At 39.7% G+C, this 9,470-nt stretch overlaps 1 long non-coding RNA gene across 1 annotated transcript; it reads right to left on the bottom strand.

Moving 5' to 3' along the window:
* Window positions 1-295: 295 nt before the first annotated feature.
* Window positions 296-1,317, bottom strand: LOC149707864 (uncharacterized). The gene is made up of 2 exons (XR_016379954.1): window positions 1,146-1,317; window positions 296-567 (listed from the first exon to the last, which is right to left on the bottom strand). It is a non-coding gene; the product is annotated as an uncharacterized LOC149707864 (long non-coding RNA).
* Window positions 1,318-9,470: the final 8,153 nt, after the last annotated feature.

Genomic DNA, 9,470 nt, shown 5'->3' with positions numbered 1-9,470 from the left:
CTGCCTAAGAAAGAGACGATTCTTCTCCCTTCTCCTTCTAGGGGTTCCAGAAATGTATTCAGTGTTATTTTCTGTGTTATTACAAAAAATTAAGTTCCGTTCACACGAGCAAATTTTGCGTGATTTTCTCTACTATAGTGAGAAATGGAGACAACTTTCCGCAGTTTGATTTTTTAACTAATTAAATTATTTTACTAAATCCGATTGTGCAAAAGATTTTATCGATTAAACACTACATAAAATGCAATTACGCACTTATCAAAAATTTTACATCAATTTGAAGATTAAAAATATTGGAGTTAGTCACCATAGTTTTAATTGCATTTAAATTAATTTATAATACAAATTTTAAATTTGGTTCAATACTTTTGGTAAAGTTCAAAATGTTGTCTTTCGGTTTATAAAGCCCCGAATGTTGTGTTTAACAAGATGGCCCAAAGGCAGTGCTCGTAATAGTAGCCACATCGTACTGTTTCGTACTTACAGAAAACTTGAGTGAATTGCCCATAGATGCGTTTCCATCACCATTCCAAAAATCATTACATGTAACTGTAATCCAATGTAACCCTTAACAGAACGAAATGAAATTATGAGATAATAGCCCCTCGATGCGCTAGGTTTCAGTGATAAAATTATTACCCGTAAACCGGACGTAGCCCAAAACAGACATGCAGAAAGTTTGAGTTATTGGACCCTTAATGCCCAACCCATATAAACGCTTAAATATAAAAACATCACGGAAACAATACACATTCTTATCAACTAACTTACTCGAAACATTATTTATAGTTATCATTGATCTTACTCGTGAGGATAGGTTAATTTAATTCTGAGTTAAATTACAGAATAATATAAATTAAACTTTAGTAACTTCCTAAATCAGTTAATTTTAAACAAAATTAAACTACATCATTATCTACAGTAACTTACTCATGAGCTTCATTTTACACTTATTCTACAATAAGTTTTCTTAATTTTATTACTTTATCATAATAATTAAACTATAATAACTTCCTAAATCTGTTATTTTTAAACTTATTTTAACTACATCATTATTTGTCAAGTTATCATGAACTAAAATATAATATTAATTGAATTACAGTATTAAATTAATTTAACAAGAGTAAATTCCTCAATTAACTTACTTCAAACGTCATTATTTATAAAGTTTTCATTAATCTCACTCGTGAAGATAGGTTTATTTTAATCTTTAATAAATTATAGAGTAATATTCATTAAACTATGGTAACTTCCTCAATCGGTAAATTTTAAACTTAATTGAACTACATAATTATTTACTAAATTATTTTTAATCTCACTCTTGAGCTTGGACCGCTCGCTTAACAAGCAGATTGGATTTGATGACACGATATCATTGGTTAACTCATGGTGAACTTTGACTGCTCATTCGTTTCTCTCTACATAAAAGACTGATAAGGTTTAAAGAAAAGAACTTGAAGCTTAGAACGTGTTTTTGAGGCTGACTGAACGTCATATTAACTTGCTCTCTTTTGCAAGTTTTGGCGCCACTTATTTTAAAAGTACTCTAACTGTGTAAGTATCCGAAACTCAGTGCTAGCAAATAGGTTTTCTGATCGATAGCGTTAACGTTGGTAAGTTCGAGACTCCTTACAGATTTCAAAATTTATGAAATAAAATAAATTTAGGTATCCAGATCCCGAAAATGGGCGGGGAGAGGGCGTAGAAAAGGCACCCAGCTAGCTATAATATAGGCTATAATGGGGAAAAAGAGGGAACGCGCTAAAAAGAAAGAAAAGTGGGGGTAGTAAATGTTCCGTATAAATGCATGACTTTTTCATGCATCCATAGATGGCGTAAAAAAGCAAAAATGCTGTCTAAACTAAATCTTTAAGATAAAACTTTTTGGTGATATTATCAGTCTGTTTGTTGCAAAAACCTTTATTCAATCACCCGTAAATAAGTACTCGCTCCTTACAATACTAAATGATGATTTAGACCAATTTAAAGCATCTAGAGGCGCGTCTCGTGTAGTAGTAGTTCCGTTAGAAAATACTCCATTACAAAGTTCTAGTAAAGCGCAATTGTTATTAGCAATAGTGGTTGCAATGGAAGTAGGCTATAGGGTGTTTTCCCAAATTTCTAAAATTATCAAAGTATTAAGCCTTTCATGATCCGATAATTTAACTCCAGGATCATGTCTGCTATTTTCTATATTTGAGTAATTATGAATGTCCAATACAAAGATCGCGAATGGGCCAAATTATTCGCAATTAAAAATGTAATGTATTTGATTAATGTGGACGATCATCTGAATCAGTAATTTTTATCCATATTGATCACTACCACCGAAGGATACGTTGATATAGGGTTATTTATCTACGCTACGATTATCCAAAGTATGACCCTTAATTTTTTGGTTTCTATATCGGTTTGACCCTAAAGAGCCAGAGTTTCGGAATCCTTTAGTGCAAGACTCAAATACATCATTAAAATATCGATTAGGCTCATGCGAGTGCAATACACTCTTTTTAAGGGTGTATGGTAACACATTCACAACGAATTTTTCTTTTTCCAAGATCGGACACCTTTTTTTCGTGTGCTTACATACACATATAACCCAATTTTAAAGCTATAAAGATGTTTTTTACACCCAATCATTTCTTTACTAGGCACATTTTTGGTGTTATAGTACACCTTTTACGTTACCTCAGGTAACTGATTTACGCCCTTTATGTAATTGACTTACAACCTTGGGTAATTGAAGTGATGTACGCTTTTTAGGTGAGTGATGTACGCCTTTTAGGTGAGTGATGTACGCATTTTAGGTGAGTGATTTACGCCTTTAAATGAGTTCTTAACGCTCCTTAGGCGAGTGATTTACGTTCCTTAGGCGAGTGATTTACGCTCCTTGGATGAGTGATTTACGCTCCTTGGATGAGTGATTTACGCTCCTTGGATGATTGATTTACGCTCCTTGGATGATTGATTTACGCTCCTTGGATGAGTGATTTACTCTGCTTGGATGAGTGATTTACGCTACTTAGATGAGTGATGTACGCTACTTAGATGAGTGATGTACGCTACTTAGCTAAATGAATTTACACCCTTTTCGCCAAAACTTTTTCACATTTCAGGCAAATTAATTTACACTCATAGGTATATTTCTTCTTCCATGCTATACAGGGTGTTACAAAAAGATGTGTCACAAATTCAGGGGCGCATTCTACGGGTCAAAACAAGACTAAGTCACAAAAGAACTATGGTCCAAAACTGAACACCCGCGGAGATACGGGCCATCAAAGTATCACGTAAAATGCGATGAATTTTCCCTTCAAGTGAAGCGACGAATATGGCTTGCCCATATTGTTTTCAATTAATTGGTCATAATTGAAAAAGATTCGATATTTAAGAAACGATCGATTCTGGGGGCAGAGCTAAAAGCATTTTAGACCAAAAAATGAAACATTTAATTTGGTAAAGTGTTTTAATTTGGCCTAAAGTTACAACGGCGTTTTCAGATCGCTGTAGTTGCTGTGTGGCTTGGTTTTTCATTCATTAAAACGATGGCCCATTCAACCTCTTTTTCAAGCCATTAACGAGTAAAGCGCTTTTACGTATAAGCAAGAGCGCCTAGTTATTGGAAAGATGTCGTGACAACGGCATGAACCTAGTAAAACCGGCGTTTTTAACCAGACCGTGGTATTATTACCCAATCTCGCATGTCTGTTATCGAACCCCTGTGGAAGTTACGTTTGCCATCGAACATTCGTGGATATCTGTGTCGTGGGACATTTTTCAAAGACAGATTCACTATCGGCCACGTATGCAATAAATGACGCATACGGCGACAAACGACCAATGCTATTTCTCACGTGATTGTAATACTGTATGACGCGTAATCCTTCGAAAAGTAGTCGCTTAAGTACATTGCTGCTAGTAATGATTGATAACTACACCTGCTAGATCAAATGTCAACTAGAACATTACAATGTTTTTTAAAGGGTGCAATGAGCATCGAGATAGTATTTTATTAATTAAATTTTACAAGCCTTGTTCAAAATGTTGTTCTATAGCTCTTACGCAAGCTTCGGCCCTCTTAACGGAAGACCCACGAACTCGTTCAAAGATTCCTGGTGTATTTCTGATGTTTCGCATGCCTCAATGATCCGTCGACGTAACTCTTCGATGTTTGAAACTTCCGTTTGGTAATCATGTCCTTCAAATGACCCCAAAGAAAGAAATCCAAAGGGTTGAGGTCGGGCGAACGAGCTGGCCAAGCAACAGGTCCTCCACGACCGATCCACCTTCCAGGATAGGTTGCGTCCAAATGTGCCCGAACGTCGCGCCTGAAATGAGCGGGAGCGCCATCGTGCATAAACCACATGTCGCGCCACTGAGCCAAGGGCACATCTTCTAAGAGTTCCGGTAGAGTTTCAGTTAGAAATTGGAGATAATGTTGACCGTAAAGTCTTTGTGGGAGGAAGTGCGGTCGGATTAAAAGATTACCAACAATACCGCACCAAACATTTAAACTAAATTTGACTTGATGACTTGCTAACACGATGGCGTGCGAGTTCTCTTGGCTCCATTGATGCATGTTGTGAGAGTTGATGATTCCGTCCTGGGCAAACGTGGCCTCTTCGGTCACTAAGACCATGCCTGGAAATTGGGGGTTCGCAACACATTGGTGGATAAACCGGTTTGAAAACTGTAGCCTCCTTGGATAGTCATCTGGATTTAAAGCCTGAACCTTCTGGTAGTGGTACGGGCGAAATCCGTGATTGTTTAGGATTCTCCAAACCTTTACATGATTTACATCAAGTTGATTTGCCACCTTGCGGGTACTGGTTCCGGGATCATTTTGTAAGATGCCAAACCATCAGAAATACACCAGGAATCTTTTAACGAGTTCGTGGGTCTTCCGTTAAGAGGGCCGAAGCTTGCGTTAGAGCTCAAGGAGAACATTTTGAACGAATTTTGTAAAATTGAATTAATAAAATACTATCTCGATGCTCATTGCACCCTTAAAAAAACATTGTAATGTACTAGTTGACATTTGATCTAGCAGGTGTAGTTATCAATCATTACTAGCAGCAATGTACTTAAGCGACTACTTTTCGAAGGATTACGCTTCATACAGTTTTACAATCACGTGAGAAATAGCATTGGTCGTTTGTCGCCGTATGCGTCATTTATTGCATACGTGGCCGATAGTGAATCTGTCTTAGAAGAATGTCCCACGACACAGATATCCACGAATATTCGATGGCAAACGTAACTTCCACAGGGGTTCGATAACAGACATGCGACATTGGGTAATAATACCACGGTCTGGTTAAAAACGCCGGTTTTACTAGGTTCAGGCCGTTGTCACGACATCTTTCCAATAACTAGGCGCTCTTGCTTATACGTAAAAGCGCTTTACTCGTTGGCTTGACAAAGAAGTTGAATGGGCCATCGTTTTAATGAATGAAAAACCAAGCCACTCAGCAACTACAGTGATCTGAAAACGCCGTTGTAACTTTAGGCCAAATTAAAACACTTTACCAAATTAAATGTTTAATTTTTTTGGTCTAAAATGCTTTTAGCTCTGCCCCCAGAATCGTTCGTTTCTTAAATATCGAATCTTTTTCAATTATGACCAATTAATTGAAAACAATATGGTCAAGCCATATTCGTCGCTTCACTTGAAGGGAAAATTCATCGCATTTTACGTGATACTTTGATGGCCCGTATCTCCGCGGGTGTTCAGTTTTGGACCATAGTTCTTTGGTGACTTAGTCTTGTTTTGACCCGTAGAATGCGCCCCTGAATTTGTGACACATATTTTTGTAACACCCTGAATAATAATTAGTTAATAGAGTAATAGTTTCATATTTAAAAACTTTGATTAAACTTATGTTTGTTTGTTTTATAACCAAAAAATACTCATAGAAATATACTACAATAACGTAAAACGAAATGAAGCTTTATTAACTTTAAAAGGTAAGAACTGTGGCCTATTAATTTAATATCCATTATTTAATCAGCGTTTAAATGAAACCAAAAAATTCTTTAAAATATTCATAATTTAAAACAAATAAATAAAGAAATCAATTCTCAAGAGTAATGTAGTAGTGAAACACAAACTAAAATTTGATAATTGACGAGCTTAAAATATGCCCTATTAATTTAAACATTGCAAAGGTATTAATGGCCGTAATTTAAGCCTTTCGTTTTGTGCGAGGATTTATTTTGTTCCCCTTTAATTCTTTAATAACGTCGTCTATTTGCTTTTGGACTTCCGTGCGCGTAAAACCAAGCAATGGGTTTTCAATTAATGTCACTGTTCCAAATAAAAGAAGTATACTCTATGTTAAGTACCCAGAATAAAGCAAACCAATAGTTATTGCTCTTATTAAGTCATTCTTTTCTAGGAAACATTCTCTGTCAATGAAGTAATAAAACGTATTGCAATTTATTGTTTGTCCCCGAAAAGATTCACTGGATCTATTGACAATACATTTTCAAAAACTTACAATTGTTTCCCTTAACGAGGGAGGGTAGTAATAACATCGAAGCACCCAACGTCTTAGATATAATATATGGTCAAAAGTCTACACTTCAGTGTATTTAAATGATAAAAAATACCATTCTTCTCAGATTTTTCTTTATCTGAACTTATTTCGGAAATGAGGTTGTTTTTAAAATCTTTCATCGTGGCTGGGGTATTTTCAAATATCATCTCAGCAACCTCATCTAAGGAGCTTCGTAGTTTTTCAAAAATGCCAATTTTAGCAATTCTTTCGAATTTTAAGGAAAGCTGAAAGAAAAGGATAATATAGTACATACTGCAACGGTTAACCCCGGGAAATATAAGTGGCCGGTCGCGAAAAGGGGAATCGTTACAAGCCGCGGGAAATAAGAAATAGGGAAAATAGGCCTATCTCATTCCGAGCGGAAGAATTGAACTATCAATAAAACGCATACCTTTGGTATTTCAATGTTGAAAAGAGATTTATTAACTCGATATCCGAACTTCCAAAAATAATTTCCAATTGGATGACGCGACTAGTAATTCCTATCGCGGAACGTTAACCGAGCCTGGTTCCAGAAGAGCGCGAACTTCAACTTGTTCGGGAAGAAAAACAAACCACAACTAACTGTTGCATGAAAAAACGGCGTTTTTATCGCCTCTGTCGGTACATACAAAAGGGGAGGAGTTACAGATGACGACTGGCTGGACATAAGCTAGTCTCTGTTTTTTCCAGCCGTCGTCTGCAACGACTTCCGTTGCATCCACCCACACTTAAAAGAAGGAAACGGGGGTCTGGAACCAGCTCGGGGGATAGATGAAGTATATAAGAACAAAAAGTTTTTTTTTTTTTTTTTCAATGTTCCGGATACTCCGAATAGTCCACGCGAGAAGAGGTAACGCCTCTCTTGCGATCTTTTTGTACGAACTTGCGGGGGCAGACCATCGCCCGGTGGAGACCGACTGCCTGGCACACTGGGCATACATAGGTCGCAGCTGGACGTGTTATGTACGGGAATCCTCCTGGTGTTACCGGGTACAAGCGGGCACGGTCTGATTCTAGCATTCCCTCCCACGCAATCGGAAAAGGGTGCGGTTGCGGGGTGGAGCTCGAAGGTAAGGGAGATCTTGGACAAATAATTGGTCGTAATCTGAAACTACGTATAGCTTGTCCTGTGGGATGGGAATGTGGCCATAATCTTGAAACATACGTTCATATTGAGTATACAACGGGAGAGTATCTCGAAATGGTACTGTGGGACGGCGAGGATTTTCGCAAGGGCTCGTACTCCCTGGAGTTCCGGCGTCCATCTCGGAACTGAGAGTAGGGTCCATCACCTGAGTAGTGTCCGTATTCATAGCCGCCGGGATAGAGGCGGTAGCGCCATCCTCTGGGAGAGAGGCGGTGGCGTTAGCGTTGGGGACGACGTCGTGATTAGCAGTGTTTGGATGGGCCAGAGCGACAGGGATGGGCGCAGTTGAGGGCGCGAGGGGTGCGGCAATGGCGTTAGCAGTATCCGTTTCCATGGGAGCAGGGCCAGGTGTTGCTAACGTGTTGTCCGGGATCGGAATTGGCGGAAAGAGGGTGGGGAGGAGCTGAGCTATACGCTCCATCGTCTCTTGCAAGGATGCAGCCTGCTCCACTAGTACGGGAAGATCAATGTTTCGTGGATGGAGATGTCTATCATAAAGCGGTTCTGGTTCAATCATTGGTGGTGCTGGTTCCACTTGGTCCGCATCTGTTGGGTGAAGGAGAATTATATCCTCTTCAACCTCTTCCCGATGAGGACGACGGATTGGTGGGCATGGAGAGGCCGCAATGATTTGTTGTTGGCGTGGAACTGCTTGCGCGGATGGGACATCGTTCGACTTAAAGTGTCTTGCCGGAGGCAAGGAGACGATCGGCATTTCTCTTGGTAGGGGGTTTAGGAGGTAGTCTTCAGGAACGCATATTTGGTGGGTGCCGCGGCGTAGCCGTGGGGTTCCAGTTTGATACAGAGAGCGTGGAGAGTCCATCCTAGAAATGATCGTAATAATAAACAATTAAATTCCATATAGGATGATCACCAGCTCAACGCGCTGCGTCGGTTCATCGAAGTTAAACTGCTGTTAAGATAGTTCGTCTCGGATGAGCTATTCGTACTCGCTCCCAAGGTGGTTTGGCTATGGGCATTCTTTTAAAGCAAAAGTCACTCGGGTCTAGATCTCGTATGCCCTTCTTCCTTAAATACTGACTGACTTCATTAGGGGAACGTAACATACGGCTCTTCCGGCCTGGGAAATAATAATAGATATCCATGTCCACTTTTCCGGGTTGGACCGTATGGCGATAACATAACTCGCGAATCCAACCCTTCCGGAACGGTTTTTCATAGTTCGTGGCTCTATGCTCCGGAATTGAGGGAGTTATTAGGGGTCGAGTGTCATCGTCACTACTCGAAGATTCAGATTCTTCTGTTATAGCGGGAGGCGGAGGATCGACTTCCGGACTTGTTGATAAGGTGTGCCTTCTGCATTTTCCTTTGGGGTCTGGTGGACGAACTTCCTGTTGTTGGCACTCTGGCTCGCTTTTTTCTTCGTCCGGTACTTGCAATTCGGCTCACGTTTTCGGAGGACGAGCTCAGTTCATCTTGCTCTTGAGTTCTCGGTCGAACTACTCGTCGACGTGATCTAACCCTGGGATCCTCATTCGGTGGGCTTCTACTGGAGGCCTTTCTAAATTGCTTCCTCTTCGGTCTAATACCAGACGACGTTGTTGTCGGGTGACGTCTTTTACGGAGATCGAGGATCTCGGGTTCGTCACTAGTAAGACTACTACTACTGGACAATTTTCTTAATGGTCGTCTTTTTGGCCCTGGAGTCGTGGAGGAGGTCGCCAGGTGACCCCGTCCTTCCGGTTCCGGGTCGGATACTCTGTCGTCATCGGTAGACGTACTCAATTTCCGAAGAGTTTTCTTCCTAGGTCGGATCCCTT

This window comes from Phalangium opilio, unplaced genomic scaffold (genome assembly GCF_054372755.1).
Source record: "Phalangium opilio isolate 3A_F unplaced genomic scaffold, DU_Popi_V2 ptg000013l_1, whole genome shotgun sequence".
Classification (NCBI taxonomy): domain Eukaryota; kingdom Metazoa; phylum Arthropoda; class Arachnida; order Opiliones; family Phalangiidae; genus Phalangium; species Phalangium opilio.
Note: the sequence above shows the minus strand (reverse complement) of the source record. Positions and strands in the feature narration are given on the sequence as shown.